The sequence below is a fragment of the Aythya fuligula genome, chromosome 4 (genome assembly GCF_009819795.1).
Source record: "Aythya fuligula isolate bAytFul2 chromosome 4, bAytFul2.pri, whole genome shotgun sequence".
NCBI lineage: Eukaryota > Metazoa > Chordata > Aves > Anseriformes > Anatidae > Aythya > Aythya fuligula.
Genome location: NC_045562.1, coordinates 38,579,090 through 38,606,368, shown reverse-complemented (window position 1 = coordinate 38,606,368; position 27,279 = coordinate 38,579,090).

Below are 27,279 nucleotides of genomic sequence, written 5' to 3'. Positions count from 1 at the left end.
CACTCTCTGCGCCCCAGCCACTCTCTGCGCCCCAGCCACTCTCTGCGCCCCAGCCACTCTCTGCGCCCCAGCCACTCTCTGCGCCCCAGCCACTCTCTGCGCCCCAGCCACTCTCTGCGCCCCAGCCACTCTCTGCGCCCCAGCCACTCTCTGCGCCCCAGCCACTCTCTGCGCCCCAGCCACTCTCTGCGCCCCAGCCACTCTCTGCGCCCCAGCCACTCTCTGCGCCCCAGCCACTCTCTGCGCCCCAGCCACTCTCTGCGCCCCAGCCACTCTCTGCGCCCCAGCCACTCTCTGCGCCCCAGCCACTCTCTGCGCCCCAGCCACTCTCTGCGCCCCAGCCACTCTCTGCGCCCCAGCCACTCTCTGCGCCCCAGCCACTCTCTGCGCCCCAGCCACTCTCTGCGCCCCAGCCACTCTCTGCGCCCCAGCCACTCTCTGCGCCCCAGCCACTCTCTGCGCCCCAGCCACTCTCTGCGCCCCAGCCACTCTCTGCGCCCCAGCCACTCTCTGCGCCCCAGCCACTCTCTGCGCCCCAGCCACTCTCTGCGCCCCAGCCACTCTCTGCGCCCCAGCCACTCTCTGCGCCCCAGCCACTCTCTGCGCCCCAGCCACTCTCTGCGCCCCAGCCACTCTCTGCGCCCCAGCCACTCTCTGCGCCCCAGCCACTCTCTGCGCCCCAGCCACTCTCTGCGCCCCAGCCACTCTCTGCGCCCCAGCCACTCTCTGCGCCCCAGCCACTCTCTGCGCCCCAGCCACTCTCTGCGCCCCAGCCACTCTCTGCGCCCCAGCCACTCTCTGCGCCCCAGCCACTCTCTGCGCCCCAGCCACTCTCTGCGCCCCAGCCACTCTCTGCGCCCCAGCCACTCTCTGCGCCCCAGCCACTCTCTGCGCCCCAGCCACTCTCTGCGCCCCAGCCACTCTCTGCGCCCCAGCCACTCTCTGCGCCCCAGCCACTCTCTGCGCCCCAGCCACTCTCTGCGCCCCAGCCACTCTCTGCGCCCCAGCCACTCTCTGCGCCCCAGCCACTCTCTGCGCCCCAGCCACTCTCTGCGCCCCAGCCACTCTCTGCGCCCCAGCCACTCTCTGCGCCCCAGCCACTCTCTGCGCCCCAGCCACTCTCTGCGCCCCAGCCACTCTCTGCGCCCCAGCCACTCTCTGCGCCCCAGCCACTCTCTGCGCCCCAGCCACTCTCTGCGCCCCAGCCACTCTCTGCGCCCCAGCCACTCTCTGCGCCCCAGCCACTCTCTGCGCCCCAGCCACTCTCTGCGCCCCAGCCACTCTCTGCGCCCCAGCCACTCTCTGCGCCCCAGCCACTCTCTGCGCCCCAGCCACTCTCTGCGCCCCAGCCACTCTCTGCGCCCCAGCCACTCTCTGCGCCCCAGCCACTCTCTGCGCCCCAGCCACTCTCTGCGCCCCAGCCACTCTCTGCGCCCCAGCCACTCTCTGCGCCCCAGCCACTCTCTGCGCCCCAGCCACTCTCTGCGCCCCAGCCACTCTCTGCGCCCCAGCCACTCTCTGCGCCCCAGCCACTCTCTGCGCCCCAGCCACTCTCTGCGCCCCAGCCACTCTCTGCGCCCCAGCCACTCTCTGCGCCCCAGCCACTCTCTGCGCCCCAGCCACTCTCTGCGCCCCAGCCACTCTCTGCGCCCCAGCCACTCTCTGCGCCCCAGCCACTCTCTGCGCCCCAGCCACTCTCTGCGCCCCAGCCACTCTCTGCGCCCCAGCCACTCTCTGCGCCCCAGCCACTCTCTGCGCCCCAGCCACTCTCTGCGCCCCAGCCACTCTCTGCGCCCCAGCCACTCTCTGCGCCCCAGCCACTCTCTGCGCCCCAGCCACTCTCTGCGCCCCAGCCACTCTCTGCGCCCCAGCCACTCTCTGCGCCCCAGCCACTCTCTGCGCCCCAGCCACTCTCTGCGCCCCAGCCACTCTCTGCGCCCCAGCCACTCTCTGCGCCCCAGCCACTCTCTGCGCCCCAGCCACTCTCTGCGCCCCAGCCACTCTCTGCGCCCCAGCCACTCTCTGCGCCCCAGCCACTCTCTGCGCCCCAGCCACTCTCTGCGCCCCAGCCACTCTCTGCGCCCCAGCCACTCTCTGCGCCCCAGCCACTCTCTGCGCCCCAGCCACTCTCTGCGCCCCAGCCACTCTCTGCGCCCCAGCCACTCTCTGCGCCCCAGCCACTCTCTGCGCCCCAGCCACTCTCTGCGCCCCAGCCACTCTCTGCGCCCCAGCCACTCTCTGCGCCCCAGCCACTCTCTGCGCCCCAGCCACTCTCTGCGCCCCAGCCACTCTCTGCGCCCCAGCCACTCTCTGCGCCCCAGCCACTCTCTGCGCCCCAGCCACTCTCTGCGCCCCAGCCACTCTCTGCGCCCCAGCCACTCTCTGCGCCCCAGCCACTCTCTGCGCCCCAGCCACTCTCTGCGCCCCAGCCACTCTCTGCGCCCCAGCCACTCTCTGCGCCCCAGCCACTCTCTGCGCCCCAGCCACTCTCTGCGCCCCAGCCACTCTCTGCGCCCCAGCCACTCTCTGCGCCCCAGCCACTCTCTGCGCCCCAGCCACTCTCTGCGCCCCAGCCACTCTCTGCGCCCCAGCCACTCTCTGCGCCCCAGCCACTCTCTGCGCCCCAGCCACTCTCTGCGCCCCAGCCACTCTCTGCGCCCCAGCCACTCTCTGCGCCCCAGCCACTCTCTGCGCCCCAGCCACTCTCTGCGCCCCAGCCACTCTCTGCGCCCCAGCCACTCTCTGCGCCCCAGCCACTCTCTGCGCCCCAGCCACTCTCTGCGCCCCAGCCACTCTCTGCGCCCCAGCCACTCTCTGCGCCCCAGCCACTCTCTGCGCCCCAGCCACTCTCTGCGCCCCAGCCACTCTCTGCGCCCCAGCCACTCTCTGCGCCCCAGCCACTCTCTGCGCCCCAGCCACTCTCTGCGCCCCAGCCACTCTCTGCGCCCCAGCCACTCTCTGCGCCCCAGCCACTCTCTGCGCCCCAGCCACTCTCTGCGCCCCAGCCACTCTCTGCGCCCCAGCCACTCTCTGCGCCCCAGCCACTCTCTGCGCCCCAGCCACTCTCTGCGCCCCAGCCACTCTCTGCGCCCCAGCCACTCTCTGCGCCCCAGCCACTCTCTGCGCCCCAGCCACTCTCTGCGCCCCAGCCACTCTCTGCGCCCCAGCCACTCTCTGCGCCCCAGCCACTCTCTGCGCCCCAGCCACTCTCTGCGCCCCAGCCACTCTCTGCGCCCCAGCCACTCTCTGCGCCCCAGCCACTCTCTGCGCCCCAGCCACTCTCTGCGCCCCAGCCACTCTCTGCGCCCCAGCCACTCTCTGCGCCCCAGCCACTCTCTGCGCCCCAGCCACTCTCTGCGCCCCAGCCACTCTCTGCGCCCCAGCCACTCTCTGCGCCCCAGCCACTCTCTGCGCCCCAGCCACTCTCTGCGCCCCAGCCACTCTCTGCGCCCCAGCCACTCTCTGCGCCCCAGCCACTCTCTGCGCCCCAGCCACTCTCTGCGCCCCAGCCACTCTCTGCGCCCCAGCCACTCTCTGCGCCCCAGCCACTCTCTGCGCCCCAGCCACTCTCTGCGCCCCAGCCACTCTCTGCGCCCCAGCCACTCTCTGCGCCCCAGCCACTCTCTGCGCCCCAGCCACTCTCTGCGCCCCAGCCACTCTCTGCGCCCCAGCCACTCTCTGCGCCCCAGCCACTCTCTGCGCCCCAGCCACTCTCTGCGCCCCAGCCACTCTCTGCGCCCCAGCCACTCTCTGCGCCCCAGCCACTCTCTGCGCCCCAGCCACTCTCTGCGCCCCAGCCACTCTCTGCGCCCCAGCCACTCTCTGCGCCCCAGCCACTCTCTGCGCCCCAGCCACTCTCTGCGCCCCAGCCACTCTCTGCGCCCCAGCCACTCTCTGCGCCCCAGCCACTCTCTGCGCCCCAGCCACTCTCTGCGCCCCAGCCACTCTCTGCGCCCCAGCCACTCTCTGCGCCCCAGCCACTCTCTGCGCCCCAGCCACTCTCTGCGCCCCAGCCACTCTCTGCGCCCCAGCCACTCTCTGCGCCCCAGCCACTCTCTGCGCCCCAGCCACTCTCTGCGCCCCAGCCACTCTCTGCGCCCCAGCCACTCTCTGCGCCCCAGCCACTCTCTGCGCCCCAGCCACTCTCTGCGCCCCAGCCACTCTCTGCGCCCCAGCCACTCTCTGCGCCCCAGCCACTCTCTGCGCCCCAGCCACTCTCTGCGCCCCAGCCACTCTCTGCGCCCCAGCCACTCTCTGCGCCCCAGCCACTCTCTGCGCCCAGCCACTCTCTGCGCCCCAGCCACTCTCTGCGCCCCAGCCACTCTCTGCGCCCCAGCCACTCTCTGCGCCCCAGCCACTCTCTGCGCCCCAGCCACTCTCTGCGCCCCAGCCACTCTCTGCGCCCCAGCCACTCTCTGCGCCCCAGCCACTCTCTGCGCCCCAGCCACTCTCTGCGCCCCAGCCACTCTCTGCGCCCCAGCCACTCTCTGCGCCCCAGCCACTCTCTGCGCCCCAGCCACTCTCTGCGCCCCAGCCACTCTCTGCGCCCCAGCCACTCTCTGCGCCCCAGCCACTCTCTGCGCCCCAGCCACTCTCTGCGCCCCAGCCACTCTCTGCGCCCCAGCCACTCTCTGCGCCCCAGCCACTCTCTGCGCCCCAGCCACTCTCTGCGCCCCAGCCACTCTCTGCGCCCCAGCCACTCTCTGCGCCCCAGCCACTCTCTGCGCCCCAGCCACTCTCTGCGCCCCAGCCACTCTCTGCGCCCCAGCCACTCTCTGCGCCCCAGCCACTCTCTGCGCCCCAGCCACTCTCTGCGCCCCAGCCACTCTCTGCGCCCCAGCCACTCTCTGCGCCCCAGCCACTCTCTGCGCCCCAGCCACTCTCTGCGCCCCAGCCACTCTCTGCGCCCCAGCCACTCTCTGCGCCCCAGCCACTCTCTGCGCCCCAGCCACTCTCTGCGCCCCAGCCACTCTCTGCGCCCCAGCCACTCTCTGCGCCCCAGCCACTCTCTGCGCCCCAGCCACTCTCTGCGCCCCAGCCACTCTCTGCGCCCCAGCCACTCTCTGCGCCCCAGCCACTCTCTGCGCCCCAGCCACTCTCTGCGCCCCAGCCACTCTCTGCGCCCCAGCCACTCTCTGCGCCCCAGCCACTCTCTGCGCCCCAGCCACTCTCTGCGCCCCAGCCACTCTCTGCGCCCCAGCCACTCTCTGCGCCCCAGCCACTCTCTGCGCCCCAGCCACTCTCTGCGCCCCAGCCACTCTCTGCGCCCCAGCCACTCTCTGCGCCCCAGCCACTCTCTGCGCCCCAGCCACTCTCTGCGCCCCAGCCACTCTCTGCGCCCCAGCCACTCTCTGCGCCCCAGCCACTCTCTGCGCCCCAGCCACTCTCTGCGCCCCAGCCACTCTCTGCGCCCCAGCCACTCTCTGCGCCCCAGCCACTCTCTGCGCCCCAGCCACTCTCTGCGCCCCAGCCACTCTCTGCGCCCCAGCCACTCTCTGCGCCCCAGCCACTCTCTGCGCCCCAGCCACTCTCTGCGCCCCAGCCACTCTCTGCGCCCCAGCCACTCTCTGCGCCCCAGCCACTCTCTGCGCCCCAGCCACTCTCTGCGCCCCAGCCACTCTCTGCGCCCCAGCCACTCTCTGCGCCCCAGCCACTCTCTGCGCCCCAGCCACTCTCTGCGCCCCAGCCACTCTCTGCGCCCCAGCCACTCTCTGCGCCCCAGCCACTCTCTGCGCCCCAGCCACTCTCTGCGCCCCCAGCCACTCTCTGCGCCCCAGCCACTCTCTGCGCCCAGCCACTCTCTGCGCCCCAGCCACTCTCTGCGCCCCAGCCACTCTCTGCGCCCCAGCCACTCTCTGCGCCCCAGCCACTCTCTGCGCCCCAGCCACTCTCTGCGCCCCAGCCACTCTCTGCGCCCCAGCCACTCTCTGCGCCCCAGCCACTCTCTGCGCCCCAGCCACTCTCTGCGCCCCAGCCACTCTCTGCGCCCCAGCCACTCTCTGCGCCCCAGCCACTCTCTGCGCCCCAGCCACTCTCTGCGCCCCAGCCACTCTCTGCGCCCCAGCCACTCTCTGCGCCCCAGCCACTCTCTGCGCCCCAGCCACTCTCTGCGCCCCAGCCACTCTCTGCGCCCCAGCCACTCTCTGCGCCCCAGCCACTCTCTGCGCCCCAGCCACTCTCTGCGCCCCAGCCACTCTCTGCGCCCCAGCCACTCTCTGCGCCCCAGCCACTCTCTGCGCCCCAGCCACTCTCTGCGCCCCAGCCACTCTCTGCGCCCCAGCCACTCTCTGCGCCCCAGCCACTCTCTGCGCCCCAGCCACTCTCTGCGCCCCAGCCACTCTCTGCGCCCCAGCCACTCTCTGCGCCCCAGCCACTCTCTGCGCCCCAGCCACTCTCTGCGCCCCAGCCACTCTCTGCGCCCCAGCCACTCTCTGCGCCCCAGCCACTCTCTGCGCCCCAGCCACTCTCTGCGCCCCAGCCACTCTCTGCGCCCCAGCCACTCTCTGCGCCCCAGCCACTCTCTGCGCCCCAGCCACTCTCTGCGCCCCAGCCACTCTCTGCGCCCCAGCCACTCTCTGCGCCCCAGCCACTCTCTGCGCCCCAGCCACTCTCTGCGCCCCAGCCACTCTCTGCGCCCCAGCCACTCTCTGCGCCCCAGCCACTCTCTGCGCCCCAGCCACTCTCTGCGCCCCAGCCACTCTCTGCGCCCCAGCCACTCTCTGCGCCCCAGCCACTCTCTGCGCCCCAGCCACTCTCTGCGCCCCAGCCACTCTCTGCGCCCCAGCCACTCTCTGCGCCCCAGCCACTCTCTGCGCCCCAGCCACTCTCTGCGCCCCAGCCACTCTCTGCGCCCCAGCCACTCTCTGCGCCCCAGCCACTCTCTGCGCCCCAGCCACTCTCTGCGCCCCAGCCACTCTCTGCGCCCCAGCCACTCTCTGCGCCCCAGCCACTCTCTGCGCCCCAGCCACTCTCTGCGCCCCAGCCACTCTCTGCGCCCCAGCCACTCTCTGCGCCCCAGCCACTCTCTGCGCCCCAGCCACTCTCTGCGCCCCAGCCACTCTCTGCGCCCCAGCCACTCTCTGCGCCCCAGCCACTCTCTGCGCCCCAGCCACTCTCTGCGCCCCAGCCACTCTCTGCGCCCCAGCCACTCTCTGCGCCCCAGCCACTCTCTGCGCCCCAGCCACTCTCTGCGCCCCAGCCACTCTCTGCGCCCCAGCCACTCTCTGCGCCCCAGCCACTCTCTGCGCCCCAGCCACTCTCTGCGCCCCAGCCACTCTCTGCGCCCCAGCCACTCTCTGCGCCCCAGCCACTCTCTGCGCCCCAGCCACTCTCTGCGCCCCAGCCACTCTCTGCGCCCCAGCCACTCTCTGCGCCCCAGCCACTCTCTGCGCCCCAGCCACTCTCTGCGCCCCAGCCACTCTCTGCGCCCCAGCCACTCTCTGCGCCCCAGCCACTCTCTGCGCCCCAGCCACTCTCTGCGCCCCAGCCACTCTCTGCGCCCCAGCCACTCTCTGCGCCCCAGCCACTCTCTGCGCCCCAGCCACTCTCTGCGCCCCAGCCACTCTCTGCGCCCCAGCCACTCTCTGCGCCCCAGCCACTCTCTGCGCCCCAGCCACTCTCTGCGCCCCAGCCACTCTCTGCGCCCCAGCCACTCTCTGCGCCCCAGCCACTCTCTGCGCCCCAGCCACTCTCTGCGCCCCAGCCACTCTCTGCGCCCCAGCCACTCTCTGCGCCCCAGCCACTCTCTGCGCCCCAGCCACTCTCTGCGCCCCCAGCCACTCTCTGCGCCCCAGCCACTCTCTGCGCCCCAGCCACTCTCTGCGCCCCAGCCACTCTCTGCGCCCCAGCCACTCTCTGCGCCCCAGCCACTCTCTGCGCCCCAGCCACTCTCTGCGCCCCAGCCACTCTCTGCGCCCCAGCCACTCTCTGCGCCCCAGCCACTCTCTGCGCCCCAGCCACTCTCTGCGCCCCAGCCACTCTCTGCGCCCCAGCCACTCTCTGCGCCCCAGCCACTCTCTGCGCCCCAGCCACTCTCTGCGCCCCAGCCACTCTCTGCGCCCCAGCCACTCTCTGCGCCCCAGCCACTCTCTGCGCCCCAGCCACTCTCTGCGCCCCAGCCACTCTCTGCGCCCCAGCCACTCTCTGCGCCCCAGCCACTCTCTGCGCCCCAGCCACTCTCTGCGCCCCAGCCACTCTCTGCGCCCCAGCCACTCTCTGCGCCCCAGCCACTCTCTGCGCCCCAGCCACTCTCTGCGCCCCAGCCACTCTCTGCGCCCCAGCCACTCTCTGCGCCCCCAGCCACTCTCTGCGCCCCAGCCACTCTCTGCGCCCCAGCCACTCTCTGCGCCCCAGCCACTCTCTGCGCCCCAGCCACTCTCTGCGCCCCAGCCACTCTCTGCGCCCCAGCCACTCTCTGCGCCCCAGCCACTCTCTGCGCCCCAGCCACTCTCTGCGCCCCAGCCACTCTCTGCGCCCCAGCCACTCTCTGCGCCCCAGCCACTCTCTGCGCCCCAGCCACTCTCTGCGCCCCAGCCACTCTCTGCGCCCCAGCCACTCTCTGCGCCCCAGCCACTCTCTGCGCCCCAGCCACTCTCTGCGCCCCAGCCACTCTCTGCGCCCCAGCCACTCTCTGCGCCCCAGCCACTCTCTGCGCCCCAGCCACTCTCTGCGCCCCAGCCACTCTCTGCGCCCCAGCCACTCTCTGCGCCCCAGCCACTCTCTGCGCCCCAGCCACTCTCTGCGCCCCAGCCACTCTCTGCGCCCCAGCCACTCTCTGCGCCCCAGCCACTCTCTGCGCCCCAGCCACTCTCTGCGCCCCAGCCACTCTCTGCGCCCCAGCCACTCTCTGCGCCCCAGCCACTCTCTGCGCCCCAGCCACTCTCTGCGCCCCAGCCACTCTCTGCGCCCCAGCCACTCTCTGCGCCCCAGCCACTCTCTGCGCCCCAGCCACTCTCTGCGCCCCAGCCACTCTCTGCGCCCCAGCCACTCTCTGCGCCCCAGCCACTCTCTGCGCCCCAGCCACTCTCTGCGCCCCAGCCACTCTCTGCGCCCCAGCCACTCTCTGCGCCCCAGCCACTCTCTGCGCCCCAGCACTCTCTGCGCCCCAGCCACTCTCTGCGCCCCAGCCACTCTCTGCGCCCCAGCCACTCTCTGCGCCCCAGCCACTCTCTGCGCCCCAGCCACTCTCTGCGCCCCAGCCACTCTCTGCGCCCCAGCCACTCTCTGCGCCCCAGCCACTCTCTGCGCCCCAGCCACTCTCTGCGCCCCAGCCACTCTCTGCGCCCCAGCCACTCTCTGCGCCCCAGCCACTCTCTGCGCCCCAGCCACTCTCTGCGCCCCAGCCACTCTCTGCGCCCCAGCCACTCTCTGCGCCCCAGCCACTCTCTGCGCCCCAGCCACTCTCTGCGCCCCAGCCACTCTCTGCGCCCCAGCCACTCTCTGCGCCCCTAGCCACTCTCTGCGCCCCAGCCACTCTCTGCGCCCCAGCCACTCTCTGCGCCCCAGCCACTCTCTGCGCCCCAGCCACTCTCTGCGCCCCAGCCACTCTCTGCGCCCCAGCCACTCTCTGCGCCCCAGCCACTCTCTGCGCCCCAGCCACTCTCTGCGCCCCAGCACTCTCTGCGCCCCAGCCACTCTCTGCGCCCCAGCCACTCTCTGCGCCCCAGCCACTCTCTGCGCCCCAGCCACTCTCTGCGCCCCAGCCACTCTCTGCGCCCCAGCCACTCTCTGCGCCCCAGCCACTCTCTGCGCCCCAGCCACTCTCTGCGCCCCAGCCACTCTCTGCGCCCCAGCCACTCTCTGCGCCCCAGCCACTCTCTGCGCCCCAGCCACTCTCTGCGCCCCAGCCACTCTCTGCGCCCCAGCCACTCTCTGCGCCCCAGCCACTCTCTGCGCCCCAGCCACTCTCTGCGCCCCAGCCACTCTCTGCGCCCCCAGCCACTCTCTGCGCCCCAGCCACTCTCTGCGCCCCAGCCACTCTCTGCGCCCAGCCACTCTCTGCGCCCCAGCCACTCTCTGCGCCCCAGCCACTCTCTGCGCCCCAGCCACTCTCTGCGCCCCAGCCACTCTCTGCGCCCAGCCACTCTCTGCGCCCCAGCCACTCTCTGCGCCCCAGCCACTCTCTGCGCCCCAGCCACTCTCTGCGCCCCAGCCACTCTCTGCGCCCCAGCCACTCTCTGCGCCCCAGCCACTCTCTGCGCCCCAGCCACTCTCTGCGCCCCAGCCACTCTCTGCGCCCCAGCCACTCTCTGCGCCCCAGCCACTCTCTGCGCCCCAGCCACTCTCTGCGCCCCAGCCACTCTCTGCGCCCCAGCCACTCTCTGCGCCCCAGCCACTCTCTGCGCCCCAGCCACTCTCTGCGCCCCAGCCACTCTCTGCGCCCCAGCCACTCTCTGCGCCCCAGCCACTCTCTGCGCCCCAGCCACTCTCTGCGCCCCAGCCACTCTCTGCGCCCCAGCCACTCTCTGCGCCCCAGCCACTCTCTGCGCCCCAGCCACTCTCTGCGCCCCAGCCACTCTCTGCGCCCCAGCCACTCTCTGCGCCCCAGCCACTCTCTGCGCCCCAGCCACTCTCTGCGCCCCAGCCACTCTCTGCGCCCCAGCCACTCTCTGCGCCCCAGCCACTCTCTGCGCCCCAGCCACTCTCTGCGCCCCAGCCACTCTCTGCGCCCCAGCCACTCTCTGCGCCCCAGCCACTCTCTGCGCCCCAGCCACTCTCTGCGCCCCAGCCACTCTCTGCGCCCCAGCCACTCTCTGCGCCCCAGCCACTCTCTGCGCCCCAGCCACTCTCTGCGCCCCAGCCACTCTCTGCGCCCCAGCCACTCTCTGCGCCCCAGCCACTCTCTGCGCCCCAGCCACTCTCTGCGCCCCAGCCACTCTCTGCGCCCCAGCCACTCTCTGCGCCCCAGCCACTCTCTGCGCCCCAGCCACTCTCTGCGCCCCAGCCACTCTCTGCGCCCCAGCCACTCTCTGCGCCCCAGCCACTCTCTGCGCCCCAGCCACTCTCTGCGCCCCAGCCACTCTCTGCGCCCCAGCCACTCTCTGCGCCCCAGCCACTCTCTGCGCCCCAGCCACTCTCTGCGCCCCAGCCACTCTCTGCGCCCCAGCCACTCTCTGCGCCCCAGCCACTCTCTGCGCCCCAGCCACTCTCTGCGCCCCAGCCACTCTCTGCGCCCCAGCCACTCTCTGCGCCCCAGCCACTCTCTGCGCCCCAGCCACTCTCTGCGCCCCAGCCACTCTCTGCGCCCCAGCCACTCTCTGCGCCCCAGCCACTCTCTGCGCCCCAGCCACTCTCTGCGCCCCAGCCACTCTCTGCGCCCCAGCCACTCTCTGCGCCCCAGCCACTCTCTGCGCCCCAGCCACTCTCTGCGCCCCAGCCACTCTCTGCGCCCCAGCCACTCTCTGCGCCCCAGCCACTCTCTGCGCCCCAGCCACTCTCTGCGCCCCAGCCACTCTCTGCGCCCCAGCCACTCTCTGCGCCCCAGCCACTCTCTGCGCCCCAGCCACTCTCTGCGCCCCAGCCACTCTCTGCGCCCCAGCCACTCTCTGCGCCCCAGCCACTCTCTGCGCCCCAGCCACTCTCTGCGCCCCAGCCACTCTCTGCGCCCCAGCCACTCTCTGCGCCCCAGCCACTCTCTGCGCCCCAGCCACTCTCTGCGCCCCAGCCACTCTCTGCGCCCCAGCCACTCTCTGCGCCCCAGCCACTCTCTGCGCCCCAGCCACTCTCTGCGCCCCAGCCACTCTCTGCGCCCCAGCCACTCTCTGCGCCCCAGCCACTCTCTGCGCCCCAGCCACTCTCTGCGCCCCAGCCACTCTCTGCGCCCCAGCCACTCTCTGCGCCCCAGCCACTCTCTGCGCCCCAGCCACTCTCTGCGCCCCAGCCACTCTCTGCGCCCCAGCCACTCTCTGCGCCCCAGCCACTCTCTGCGCCCCCAGCCACTCTCTGCGCCCCAGCCACTCTCTGCGCCCCAGCCACTCTCTGCGCCCCAGCCACTCTCTGCGCCCCAGCCACTCTCTGCGCCCCAGCCACTCTCTGCGCCCCAGCCACTCTCTGCGCCCCAGCCACTCTCTGCGCCCCAGCCACTCTCTGCGCCCCAGCCACTCTCTGCGCCCCAGCCACTCTCTGCGCCCCAGCCACTCTCTGCGCCCCAGCCACTCTCTGCGCCCCAGCCACTCTCTGCGCCCCAGCCACTCTCTGCGCCCCAGCCACTCTCTGCGCCCCAGCCACTCTCTGCGCCCCAGCCACTCTCTGCGCCCCAGCCACTCTCTGCGCCCCAGCCACTCTCTGCGCCCCAGCCACTCTCTGCGCCCCAGCCACTCTCTGCGCCCCAGCCACTCTCTGCGCCCCAGCCACTCTCTGCGCCCCAGCCACTCTCTGCGCCCCAGCCACTCTCTGCGCCCCAGCCACTCTCTGCGCCCCAGCCACTCTCTGCGCCCCAGCCACTCTCTGCGCCCCAGCCACTCTCTGCGCCCCAGCCACTCTCTGCGCCCCAGCCACTCTCTGCGCCCCAGCCACTCTCTGCGCCCCAGCCACTCTCTGCGCCCCAGCCACTCTCTGCGCCCCAGCCACTCTCTGCGCCCCAGCCACTCTCTGCGCCCCAGCCACTCTCTGCGCCCCAGCCACTCTCTGCGCCCCAGCCACTCTCTGCGCCCCAGCCACTCTCTGCGCCCCAGCCACTCTCTGCGCCCCAGCCACTCTCTGCGCCCCAGCCACTCTCTGCGCCCCAGCCACTCTCTGCGCCCCAGCCACTCTCTGCGCCCCAGCCACTCTCTGCGCCCCAGCCACTCTCTGCGCCCCAGCCACTCTCTGCGCCCCAGCCACTCTCTGCGCCCCAGCCACTCTCTGCGCCCCAGCCACTCTCTGCGCCCCAGCCACTCTCTGCGCCCCAGCCACTCTCTGCGCCCCAGCCACTCTCTGCGCCCCAGCCACTCTCTGCGCCCCAGCCACTCTCTGCGCCCCAGCCACTCTCTGCGCCCCAGCCACTCTCTGCGCCCCAGCCACTCTCTGCGCCCCAGCCACTCTCTGCGCCCCAGCCACTCTCTGCGCCCCAGCCACTCTCTGCGCCCCAGCCACTCTCTGCGCCCCAGCCACTCTCTGCGCCCCAGCCACTCTCTGCGCCCCAGCCACTCTCTGCGCCCCAGCCACTCTCTGCGCCCCAGCCACTCTCTGCGCCCCAGCCACTCTCTGCGCCCCAGCCACTCTCTGCGCCCCAGCCACTCTCTGCGCCCCAGCCACTCTCTGCGCCCCAGCCACTCTCTGCGCCCCACCGTTGGGCTTTTCATGCCTTTTTTTTATTTTCTTCTAGTGCTTCGAAGGGAGCTTAGAATCCACATAAGTAATTTCTCCAAAAACAGACAACGTGAAGGAAGTATTCAAACTCCTGAACAGTAACAACCACTGAACTCAGGAACACTTACCTGCTGTCTTCTGAACTCGAGTCACTTCCGAAGTGCTTTGCAGTGAAGTAGTGCCACCAAGCTTTTTCTGAAGAAGGCACCACCAATGTAACGAGCTCATAGAGTCTCTAAAACTATTTCATAGAGAGTGCAGAAAACATGAAGGAAAAGCAGCCTAGTAGGGAACAGTGAGCCTGATTCACTATGAGAGAAATACACCCTAGGCTATCCAAGCCTCAGTCTCTCCTGGGGAGGCAATTTCCCCATAATTCCTCTGCCTTCCTATATAGCTAAGGTCAAATGACCCACACCTGGCACGTTTCACTTAACAAGGGTGGAACCAAGAGACCTTGTAGAATAAGCTCGTCTACCTGGCTTTAAAGTTTTAAGGTCTATTGCTCGTTACCACTAGTAGAAATAACCTGACAAGGGGCTTAGTGGTTACAGTTGACCTAATGAATTAACTACAAAAGGTGTACAAGGGTCATATTTCTGTTAGTCATTCTGTGAGCAGAATTAGTACAGAGCCTGTTAAAAAAATAAGTAGAAATAAATAAAAGAAATGAATTAAAAAGAAAATGACCTTAAAGGCAAACTAGCCATCATAGATTTTCATCTGTCTAGTCATGACGGATAAAGAATTTAGCAATCAGAATTCCTTTTCTTGATATTAATGTTATTTACATTTTTTTCTCTGAGATCCCTTCTTTATGCAGGACTTTTCTAAATCTATCCCCATGACCTCTGACTACACTATTTATAGAATCATAGAATATCCTGAGCTGGAAGGGACTCATAAGGATCATCAAGTCCAACTCCTGGCACCGCACAGGTCTACCCAAAAGTTTAGACCACGTGACTAAGTGCACAGTCCAATCGCTTCTTAAATTCACACAGGCTTGGTGCAGTGACTAGTTCCCTGGGGAGCCTGTTCCAGTGTGCGACCACCCTCCTCTCGGTGAAGAACCTCTTGCTGATGTCCAGCCTAACCCTTCCCTGCCTCAGCTTAACACCGTTCCCATGGGTCCTATCACTGGTGATTATGGAGAATAGGTGAGCACCTGCCTCTGCACTCCCCCACGCGAGGAAGTTGTATGCTGCAATGAGGTCCCCCCTCAGCCTCCCCTTCCCCAGGCTGAAGTACCCCGTGATCTCAGCCGCTCCTCATACGGCTTCCCCTCTAGGCCCTTCACCATCTTCGTCGCCCTCCTTTCGACACTCTCCAGCAGTTTAATGTCCTTCTTGTACTGTGGTGCCCAGAACTTCATGCAGTGCTCGAAGTGAGGCCACACCAGCGCAGAGTAGAGCGGGACAATCACTTCCCTCGATCGACCAGCAATGCCGTGCTTGATGCACCCCAGGATATGGTTGGCCCTCCTGGCTGCCAAGGCACACTGCTGGCTCATGTTCAACTTGCTGTCAACCACTGCCCCCGGATCCCTCTCTGCAGGGCTGCTCTCCAGCATCTCATCACCCAGTTGGTATGTATAGCCAGGGTTGCCCCGTCCCAGGTGCAGGACCCGGCACTTGCTCTTGTTAATCTTCATGCGGTTGTGATAGCCCAGCTCTCCAACCTATCCAGATCTCTCTGCAAGGCCTTTCCACCCTCATCTGAGTCTACAACTCCTCCAAGTTTGGTGCCATCAGCAAATTTGCTCAAAACACCTTCTAGTCCTACATCTAAATCGTTTATAAAAACATTGAAGAGGACCGGCCCTAAAATGGAGCCTTGAAGGTCCCCACTAGTGACCACGCGCCAGCCTGATGTGGCCCCATTTACCCCAAGTCCTTGAGCCCTGCCTGTCAGCCAATTGCTCACCCACCGTATGATGTGTTTGTTAAGTTGTATGCTGGACATTTTGTCCAGTAGGATCCCACGGGAAACCATGTCAAAAGCTTTGCTCAAGTCCAAAAAGATCACGTTAGCTGGTTTCCTTTGATCAACTAGATGGGTGATCTTATCATAAAAGGAATTCAGATTTGTTAGGCAGGACCTACCCCTCATGAACCCATGTTGGCTGGGACCAATGACTGCATTGTCCCCCAGGTGCGCTTCAAGAACTTAAAGGATCATCTTCTCCGGAATTTTACCAGGTGCTGATGTGAGACTGACAGGCCTGTAGTTGCCACGGTCTATTTTCTTGCCCTTCTTGAAAATTGGTACGACATTTGCCAGCTTCCAGTCCACTGGGACCTCTCCAGATTCACAAGATCATTGAAAAATAATTGAGAGAGGTCCCACGATGGCGTCAGCCAGCTCCTTAAGCACCCTGGGATGAATCCCACCCGGTCCCACGGACTTGTATAGATCCAGGTGGAACAGCAAATCCCGCACACGTTCAGGGTCGGTTGGGAGTTGACCATCGTGGTCCTCCAGCTCAGGGCACCCGGGGTGTATTTACTTCGGCTGCGTAGAAGCTAAATAAATGCCAGGCTCTGGATCCTCACTCACTATTCAGGTCAAGGACTGGGCTGCAAGTTTTGGCTTTAATTTGGTTACGTGCCTACATTGCTATTTCCTGGCAGGTCATGGGAAGAAGGTTGGCTGGCTTGCGGCAGCTTACGTGCACGTGGCTTTTAGGCTGCAGCCAAAGCGTTCCTCTAGATCTGGAAGTTTGAAGATGGTTGGAAAAGCCATCTGAGTGGTTAGAAAGCTGCCTGGCAGAGAAGGACCTGGGAGTATTGGTGGCTAGTCGACTGAATATGAGCCAGCAATGTGCTCACGTGGCCAAGAAGGCCAACAACATCCTGGCTCATACAAGAAATGGAGTGGCCAGCATGTCTAAGGAAGCCATTGTGCCCCTGTACTTGGCTCTGGTGAGGCCGCACCCCAAGTACTATGTTCAGTTCTGGGCCCCTCGCTACAAGAAGGATATTGAGGGGCTCCAGTGAGTCCAGGGAAGGGCAACAAAGCTGGTGAGGGATCTGGAGAACAAGTCTTATGAGGAGCGGCTGAGGGAGCTGGGATTGTTCGGTCTGGAGAAGAGAAGGCTCAGGGGCGACCTTATCGCACTCTACAGTTACCTTAAAATAGGCTGTAGCGAGGTGGGGGTTGGTCTGTTCTCACATGTGCCTGGTGATAGGACGAGGGGGAATGGGCTAAAGTTGCATCAGGGGAGGTGTAGGCTGGATGTTAGGAAGAACTTCTTCACCAAAAGGGTCGTTAGGCATTGGAACGGGCTGCCCAGGGGAGTGGTCGAGTCACCATCCCTGGAGATCTTTAAAAGATGTTTAGGTGTGGAGCTTAGGGATAAGGCTTAGTGGAGGACTGGTTAGTGTTACGTCAGAGGTTGGACTACGTGATCTTGGAGGTCTCTTCCAACCTAGGTGATTCTGTGTTGCGGTCTCCAAGCTGGGATACAACCACCTGTTAGTTCGGCATAACTGAATTTTGTGTTAATTGCACTAGCTGTTCTTTCACCTCCTCTTCAGAGACAAGGACATGCATCTCTTTCATGCTCCTTCATTAGTAAACAAACCAGGATAGATTAAAGCCCCTTTCTTCACGTCAGTAAGATACCTGCCTTTGGTTTCAGTGAAAATTCAAGCCCTAGCACCTGAAGTTTCTTCTGGATGGTGTTTCTTCTGTATAGGGTAATTTCATTTCCCTGTTGAAGACTTAAAAGGACGTAGTAACAAAAGCAAAGGCATAAAACAGTCCAGGAGGCAAAGGCTGCTTTTGAGCCTGCAGCAGACTATAGGTATGATATTATCATTTCAGACAAATACAGTCTACGTAACGTGAACGGTTTCAGCACACTTGGACTCTGCCAAAAGCCAGAAAATGAGACCTTCATTTTATGACCAGATGGAAAAGAAAAACAACAATGACAAAAATTAAGAGAAGGAACTTTTCCTTCACCTAAATTTTATTATTTTGCAACTCCTTCAGGTGTCCACAAGGAACTATCAACACCCTCCTCTCCCCTCCCCAACCCCACCCCACCAAAAAAAAAAAAAATAGAGGGACATTGTGGCATAGAGGTATAATTTCAGTTCACACCAGAAGACATTCTTCTCACTGAAGTACAGCTAAGCCCCACAAAGAATCAAAACAAAAAAAAGCCAAAAAGAGATGTATTTACAAGTTAGTTTTACGTGCCAGCACTATTTCCTTGTCTGGTCTCGCATTCAGGGCAAGATCTATCTGGGGGGGAACGTGTAATGCCGTGCAAGGTTGTTTGGTGGTATGAGCGACAATATGACTTTAAAATTTTGAGCATCACTGAATTTGAAGGAGTAAGATAGACTTGCACCATCGCAGAGCCTCAGCCACAGTTTAAATGGGCACTGCCTCTAACTTCACAAGAATGAAAGAGAAGAGGTCATTTTTGTACCTCGTCAGCTACTGGCAGACCTAGAGAAAGAAAAAACAGTTTTCATACTGCCTACTTCAGATTTCTTTTTTTCAGAAAAAATTAGATACAAATAGTGGAAACATGGAAAGGAACACGAAAAGATGTGATGTAACTATCATCTTTCCTGTTACATTAAAGATTCCAGAAAAAGTTGCTTGATATGCACTGGGACCAATCAAGCAAGCCTACATACATGTATGTTGTTCTTTTTTCTTGTTTGCTTTTGTGTCTGTTCCTTCACATAAGCTCTAAGCTTTATCAACAAATGATAGTAAATTGCAAGCTTTCCAACTCTGTTGGTAGATAACATTTACTGCTTCAGCAGGTTTTCTTTTTCTAATAGACAAACAAACAACAACAACAAAACCTTTGTTTCTCAAGAAAGATCTTTGTCTCTTATCCTTCTCCAAAAACTGGTATTGACTACATTGATAGGAACTGAACTAAACATTTTTTTTGTTATTATTATTTTTATTTTTTACTTCTGCAGAGTGCCATGTAAATGCCTGCTACTACTATAAGCTATGCATACTTAGCATTGGTTCTATTAATATTGGTGTGTAATAAAAAAAGCTGTAAATGCTGGCTTAATAATTATATGTTACCATCTAGGTTATGGGTTTTATGGAATCTGCAGTTATAACATTAAGAAGAATTACACAGATCTTTAATTGCACAATTTTTTAAATTATGCAGTCCATGAATACTTTTTTTTTTTTCTTTTCTTTTAATGCTTTATACTACAGTAGTTAATTTTATATTTCTGTAGTTCTGGAAACCAAACTGATTCTTTTAACAAGTCTCCTGAAATGTTTTTTTGGAACAGTCAAGTTGTGAGGTTTTCTGATTTTTGTCTTAAACATTTCTTTCATAACAAAGTTATGTGCAAAATTACCCTCAGTTTTAATATTCAGACAAATCTAAGCTTCCTACTGGTGATAAATCATACGTTTGGTTAGTGGAGAGAAGGAGGGAGCAAGTAAGTTGTTACTGCATAGGTATCAGCCTGTGATACTAAAGGTACATTTCTGTGGCTTTCTACACAGCAAGCAACTAACTCCTCAGGTTAGTACTCCAGGCTTAGATTCTTGCACAATCCAACCCCTAAGGGGAGCTCCCTACTTCAAATGTGTATCTCACAAGCTTGAGTTCAGTGAATGCTTCTCTTCTTTTACATTTAGTGACCAAAACCCAACGGAATAGTAAGCCCAAGAAGGCACAAATACCTTGTTTCAATGGTTGTATTTTTTTTCATGCTGGTAGTCGCAGTCGATTTGGAGAATGAGTAAAATATCAGCTGATCCACTGACTTTTGTAATGGCAGTACAAGGTGTTGTAAACATAAGCCTGCTGTAGTACAGAGTTTTTTAGCATTTGGAGGGCTTCTTCCTCTATTTACTATCTGAGCTATTATGACCCTCATGAAAAAAAAATCAAAAAGGCTTTTCGGTCTGATGTTTAGATGGCAAGTGTTTGTAGCTCATAGACTACCAAATATGGACTTCAGTTAAAAAGAAAAAAAAAAAAAAGATGTTTATTAATTCTGATACGTATTTTCAGATATGAAATGTAGACTCTAGTGTGTTTAAGAGGGAATTACGGTATTATTTGCCTTTCTGAAAATGTTATCTGTGCTTGATTCAGTATTGGTTTCACGGTTAGTCAGTTCTGTGCAGCCAATTCCCATAAGAAGAGTAAAAAGAGACAGACGGGACTAGAGGTCAGCCTAGGTCTGAACTCATGCACCTTTCTGGGAAAGAAAATGACCTTTAATTAGCAAAATCTGCATTATGGTGAAAATATATTCTACTGTGTAAAGTGGGTGAATTTTTGCTGTCGGCATATAGTTTTGGATACAATAAAAATGTTATTCACATCCAACGAGAGTCTGAAAAACACTTTATTTTCAGTGTGTGTCAGTAATAAGGGAAAAAGCATGTGGACAAGATATAGTTCATTTGATATTTTTTGGAAATTTCCCAAGAAATCGTGATTAGATTACATGAATTCTCTGAAGAGTCTGTTCCTCTTTCTCTCCCTTGTTATCAATTATGCATATAATTGTGTACAGTATGTGTACTTTTTGTACTGAGAAAGTGACCTGGAGGAGATCTCCTTTTTCATTGTGAAAAGAAGCTAAATACAAGTAGCTTAACTCAAGAAGTTTTATACTTTGATGAGTTTGGATAATGATTTACTTATTTTGTAGGTGATAGGGAAGAAAAGTCACTGAAAATATATTCAAGCTTGAAGGAATGCAATGGCAAGGAGCAAAAAGAGAAAAGATTATAGAATAATTATGCTTAAATTCACTTTCCTCTGCTTTAACAGTTATGGCCAGCCTTTCTCTAACACGCTTTCAATCACAGTCCACAGTGGATGAAGGAAAATCCTTTTTATTGTGGTCTGAACCTATTGAGCTGTAATCTCAGAATACTGATAATACTGATAGATAATACTAATCTCAGAATACTCACAATCTCAATCTATATTTTCTGGAGTAAAAAAAAAAAAAAAAAAAAATCCTTGGAATATCACTTCTGTGCTTCTCTTTGTAGAAGGATGGACCAGGATTTTTAAAAAAGCTGAAGTTAGAAAAAATGTATTTTGGTGAAAAACAGCAACAGATGTCTGATTATTCCATGGGAACCTTATTGCCATTCATTCTAAATCTCTTCTTGATGTAATTTAACACAAATAATTAAGAATATGTCAAATAGAGTATGAAAAATGACATTTCTCAGAGGTAAGTTTATAAAGTAGCTGAAAGTGGTATCATGATTTTGCTAGCTGAATTATTTGTATACTGCAAGTATCAAGCCGTTACATATGAAGATGAAAAACACACTAATGTTTTTATCATTTCTGTATATCAGTATAAGCACACAACTCACCTTTCCCATCCTAAACAAGAATATGTAACAATTGTTTTCTAAGATGCTGAGTCAATACTGTGTTGCACATGAACAAAGTGTACTGCCTTCAAAGAATCATATTAAATTAATGTGACTTTCTGTAGGTAATGATGTGTTAGAGTATTGGAGCCAAATTTGGATCAGAAACCAAGCAAATGGACAACATTTTTAATAATGAATACTGAGTGATATTGAAACTGCTAGAAATGTGAATAGACGGTATGACAAGAGGAAGGAAAAGTATTATAATACACTAGAGAAATAACTTATTTTACATTATTAGTTAAAATAAAATTAAATTATTCTCTGATATTTAGGGTGTTAGAGGAAGTTTAATTTATTCATACATTTTAAAATGGTAACGAACGGTTAATGACTAACAATTTTTGTAAGATTAATAACTAATGGTGTAGCTGCTATTCTGCCATTAATTCTGGGGGCTCTTTCTTTTGCTATTGTTTGCTCTTAAATCTACTAGACTTTTAATGGAAAATAGCACAACATATTGTCTGAATAAATGAGTTATGTTGGCATCCTTTGGGATCTAAAGAAAATATGGGTGAATAGTTGAGTTTCAGGGATGAGCTCTTGGTCTTTAGCCTTTGTTTGCTTTGATTTAGGTACCCAAGTCTTTTCATGCATCTTATTGTTTCTTTTTTTCCTTCTTTGGGAAAGTGGAATAACAGTGTTTCCACATCTGTTAGGATGAATAAATAACTACTAAGTGTTCGTACACTTCCTTGCAAACAACTTTGTACTTGTTACCTAAACCTTGACTATTCACTACTATGGAGAGAAAGGATAGGGTAAACTCAGTGTGTTTTTATGAATTGTTAACAGATTTTCAAATGCACATTCTCCTAAGTTGTTGTGTCTGCTGAGCTCAGCTGTTGCAATCAAACTGATTGTTTGTAACATATCCTGGGTGACAGCCTGTATTGCATATTTTGTCCTGTCCTGTTGCTCTAAGCAGCCTAAACAGAGATGTAGGTACTACATTAGGTACTTGGCAATCAAGGTTTGTTACAGGATAAAGCTCTTGGGTTCTTTTCTATAGCATCACCCTTAAAGAGAAAAAGTTCCAAAAGACTTCACTTTGCTTTCTAGGACCCCTCAAAAAGAAAGGGGTCAAGACACTCCTGCTGACCATGGACAACAATAGACTACTTTTCTTTTACCTGGAGCAGATTAAAAAAAAAAAAAAAAAGATTCAAAACTCCCCAACTCCCCAAAACATTTAGTGTGCAACAGATACCAAGATATTTTTGAAATATGCCTATTCCTGAATGTCATATTATGTAATGATACTTGATTGATACTTGATTTAAATAGATGTGTAACTTAAGTTACATTAATTATTTATTTTTTTAAACTCATGCCTAACTATATTGTAGAACTTAGAACTTTCAGAAGAGGGCAATGATTCCTTCTCATTTGGAAAAGAGAATATAATGGAAAATATAATACAGGATATAAAATCCTGAAATAAAAAATAAAGAATTCCATATAAAAAATTCTATAAAATTCTATAAAAAATTCTTACTGCAGGCTTCCATTTTTTTTCCCAGTTATTCCTTCACTAAAGAGGAATAAACTATGTTAGAACTCTTCAATATATTTTGCAACTTCAATGGGACTAGTTGAATAGATCTCCTTTTTACTTGGATTATCGTATTGAAATCATGTTCCCTGTGAACTGAAATCTCATCTTTGTTAACAAAGGGGACTGGCAGAGCTTTTTAGAAGTTAGAACCATTATTTTGAAGTCTTGTTCTATCTTAGCATTAAACTGCTAGAGCCAATTATGATATGTCACTGTCGTGTCAATTAATGCTTAAAAATACTTGAAAATAACTGTAATTTAAGAACATGATAGCAATTCATTAATATTTTATTTTTCCCTTTTAATGATACCCTAAAAATGAATCCTTAAAGACATAAGAAAATGCTTGTTTAGTATTGGTTTTAACATATTCCTTGTATTAGTGAAGTCCCTAGACCTGAATAATGATTGCACCATAAAGTGGCATAGCTTTCATTAATTTCAAAAGTCTAGCTCCAGAGCAATAGCTGTATTGTCAACTTCTGTTCCATCAGACTGTAGCTTCCTAGGAATATTAAATAAGGGTGGCTGAAAATGTGTGAGAGTCACAGGAATATGCACATAGCTTATTAATTACAAAGAAGCAGTTCATAAACATTACTGAAAAGGAGTTGAAAAGACAATGATAAAACTAGCAAGAGGGTAAGTCCAAAAACTGAAGGCTAATGACAAAAAAGTTTAGTTCTCATTCATTTGGACAATGTTGCCATTTGAGCTATTAGTATGCTAGATAAATGAACATTTGTGAGTTCGCATCTTTTAATGTAAAATCAATGACTAAAAAATAGACAAGAAATAAAGCAGTTTTTCAAAAGGATTTCTGTTTAGGTTTGTATTAGAGTTATATATATATATATATATATATATATATATATATATATTATTCTTCAAAAACTTCCAGTCCATTTAAAATTGATTTTTCTATTTCCTGATATCTTCTGCTTTATTCATATGATGCTAGATCAGTCTGGTACCATAAAAGATGAGGAAAAAGCAGATTTAGTCAAAGTAACATCTGAGGTATTCAGGCATTTACAGGTTTTTGTACATTGTAAATATGATTTTTGTAGTTTGTGGGAAAACATCAGAAAAAAATATGATCTGCCAGACTTGTACCAGAGCTGAAGTATGTTTGTTGTTCAGTATTTAATCTGTACATTTTCACAGCTCAAATTTCAGTAAAAAGAATGGAATGAATATTAGAATCATAGAATCATTAAGGTTAGAGAAGCCCTCTAAGATCATCTGGTCTAACTATCCCCCTACCACCAATATCACCGACTAAACCATGTCCCTAAGCACGAAGTCCAACCTTTCCTTGAACACCCCCAGGGAACGAGACTCCACCACCTCCCTGGGCAACCTGTTCCAATGCCTTACTACTCTTTCTGAGAAGAAATGTCTCCTAATTTCCAACTTAAACCTCCCTGGGCACGACTTGAGGCTATTCCTCCTAGTGCTATTGCTAGTTATCTATGAGAAGAGGCTGACCCCCAGCTCCCCAGAACTTCCTTTCAGGTAGTTGTAGAGAGCAATAAGGTCTTCCCTGAGCTTCCTCTTCTCCAGACTAAACAGGCCCAATTACCTCAGCCGCTCCTCATAGGACTTGTGTTCCAAGCCCTTTACCAGCTTCATAGTCTTCATGCTCCAGGGCTTTTATATTAGAAGTTACAGAATATGACTAATAGCCTTTAAGAAAGCTGAGCATTTAGTGAATACAGGTTCAGCATGAGGTGTGGCATGACCTCCCACAAAATATGGTTAACATTCTTACTTAACTACATCTAAGATTGTCCAATGGAATCAAAGTTTAAAGGTCAAACTTTGCATATAGCTGCTACTAGAGCTAAAACTGTAAACCCATGATTTATTACATCTGTTCATTAGGAAGATTATGTAGAGATTTTTCAGAAGAAATTGAAAACTTTCATATTAGACTTTGTGAAAATAGGAAATGAAGCATTGATGAAATAGGTAAAAGTTAGTTACATGACATTCTCGTTTCTTCTTGTTCCAGTCCTTTTTCCAGTGAAATTCATCACTTTTACCTTATGACTATCGAAACTGTTTTTGGTAGCAATCAGTGGCCTGAACAGCATGGCAGCATGGCATTGCTTCGCTGGTTTGGTAGGTTCTCAGATTAAAAGATATTTGATTTTTTTTTTTTTTTTCTTCTTCTGGGTTGTCTCCAATTAGAATATGTCTGTAAAGTAGTTTAGAATAAAATCTTCAAACAGAGGTCCAGGCTGCAGTCAGCAAAATTATTTTGATGGGTAGCAGCATGACTTGAAGGACAGATACAAACTGAGGAGATTTCAAAGGACTGGGAAAGGTCACAGTGAGAAGAATGGGCTTAAAGGTAAAAAAAAAAAAAAAAAAAAAAAGAGTGAACAGAAGGATGAACTGAGGAGGTGAAGAGGACAATAGCTCTGCAGAATATAATATACAGTGAAAACTGAATCCATAAAAGATGGAAAGCAACACCAGAATAATAAAGATGTACTGCCTGTGCACTACAAAGTCTGATGAAAAAATAAAGGGGCAATTCTTTCAAAAAAAGTCTGTTTGAAGACAAAGTGAGGGTTTAAAGAAAAATTCTGTAGATCATGATCAGAAAGGTTAGAAAACATGGGAGAAAAAATAAAAGGGAAGTCTGTGAAGTAATATAATTGACAAGGTTGACAGCCTCTGTACCAAACTAGTGAAGATAATGAGCACGTGGAGTTACGTATTCTTAAATCTGTTGAACAAATGTAGTACTTGAGGAGGCAAAACTTATTAATGGGCTTATTTGTAATGCCACTGACCATGGAGAATTTTGAAGGGAAGCTAAGTTTTTCTGACAAAAATCACAGTCAAAATAAAGCAAAAGAACAACTCTTATGAAGAAATTATGTGGTTGATTTTAAATTTGTCAATATTAGTTTAAATAGACCAAAATACTAAATATACATAGATACTGAGTCATTCCAAGTGCATGATGCTAAGATACTATTCACTCTCGATCCTTTTACTTACATTTTATTTCTTCTTTACAAGGTGCCTAAAATTACAACTACTCTTAAAATGACTTGCTGACTTCCTCTTTTTATAGGTAAGACTAGAATACAAAGCAAAATTCTTCTTTGACCCTTCATAATCATCTGTTTTCACTCCCCTTTCCAGCTTTGTTTCTGTCAGCGTCCCTAGAGAACCCAGTTTCGACACAAAATGTTTGTCATCACTAGATTCTGAATACTGTGAATCTCAATCATTGCTGTTGATGGTTTAGCCATCAGAATGGTTATAAATATTTAAGAGCGGGTGCCATTAGACTAATTAGTGTTATGTGCTGTAATCATTTCACATGTGGACCCTTTCTAAGTTATCCTTTTTTTAATAATTGACACTTACACTCTGTTAAAATAAATAAAATTCTGCTCTACAAATAGTTTCTTTCTATTGTACTAACACTCTTTTTAATTCAATTGATCTATTTACTGCTGTGACCTCAGGATTTGAAAGATAAGTCTTCAAATGAAAAATCCAGCTTTCTTCAGCAGCCTGTTGGAAATACCGATGTTAAAACACAGATGGTTGTCTACAGACTATTTTTTACAGTTCTGTAGTTAGTAGGCTGATATTTGTCAGTTATTAGTACTATTGAATATAGCCATAGGTCTCCTCAGGGTAACACAGGCCCATGGCTTATCATGGGCCAAAAAATAATGTTCTTAGTACTCAGTCATGTGCACTGCAAACTATTAAGCTTGTGTCTTGCTGATGGCTGCAGTGATGGTCGACCTTTTTGCCGATATACAGGATTTTTAGGGATATTATTAGTTTGTGTAATGAAGCTGTTGTTGACATGAAAACTTTGGTACAAAACAAAATGACCTGAAATGTGGATGATTTTATTGTCTTGCAATATAGTTATCCTTCTCATGAAGAGGCATTCATCAGGATCTTGTCTGAAGCCATTTGCTTTGTTTTTTTCAACTATTCAGTGCTTTTGTTCTTTCACATAAATAGAATAAGCTTGTTTGAGATCTATCATTTCTTCTGCAAGCAACATCTTCATGGCATTTAATAATACCAGTCACAAAGTACTCAGCAGTTTGTTCCTCCATGTTTGGCTTTCAAAATCATTGTTGAACTTTTATAACTGAATTCAAGGGAATAATTGCATAGCCTACTTTAAGAAGTCTTACCAACTTACCTCTTTTGGTAGAGATAAAACAATCAAACATAATTTTCCCTGTTATGTGTGCGTCAAAACCAGCTGGGATTCTCAGAGGAACCATGTGGAAAGGGTGGGAGATCTGCAAGGTCATAACAGGAGAACAGGCAGAATTTGCGGTCAGAAGTGATCATAATATGTCACAATTTGATGTTTTTGGGAGATCTAGGATACCTCTTGAATTTCGCGTGCCAATATTTGGTGTCTAAGTTTACATGTTTTCTAAGATTTCAGTCTTTAAAGAATCCCTGTGCAATGTCTGACCGTGATTTTTGTATGCCTTCATTACCTTAGTTCCCCATTGATGCACTTGACTAAAACGTGAAGACCTTCATTCTGAAATCTGAACTGTGTCATTACAGTGTGTCTTGTCAAATGATAATTTAAGTTATCACCAGATATTTCTGAGATAGGAGGTAGTAAAATAGTTATATGTGTCAGGCATCTTAGAACTTTCTGTTGATAAGATCTTGCACTCAGGAGAGTGCCTTCTTGGGAAAGGGCTGAAATGGTAGAATGAACTTCCTCATGAAATAGCAAAAGCTGTAGATTTGTTTTGTTCAGTTCAATCTTACATTATTCCAATGTGTTCAATGAAGTAAAGACTAGGAAAATAAAAGGAAAATAAACAATACCCTATTAAAGCCCTTCTGTAAAAGGATCTTTAAAAGTAGCAATCTTACTTCAGGTTTCCTTATAAATCTATAAGTTAACACACACAGAATAAAAAGAAAATAAATAAAAACATAAAAAATGAAGCCTTGAGAATAAGTGGGTACTTTAAAAGAAA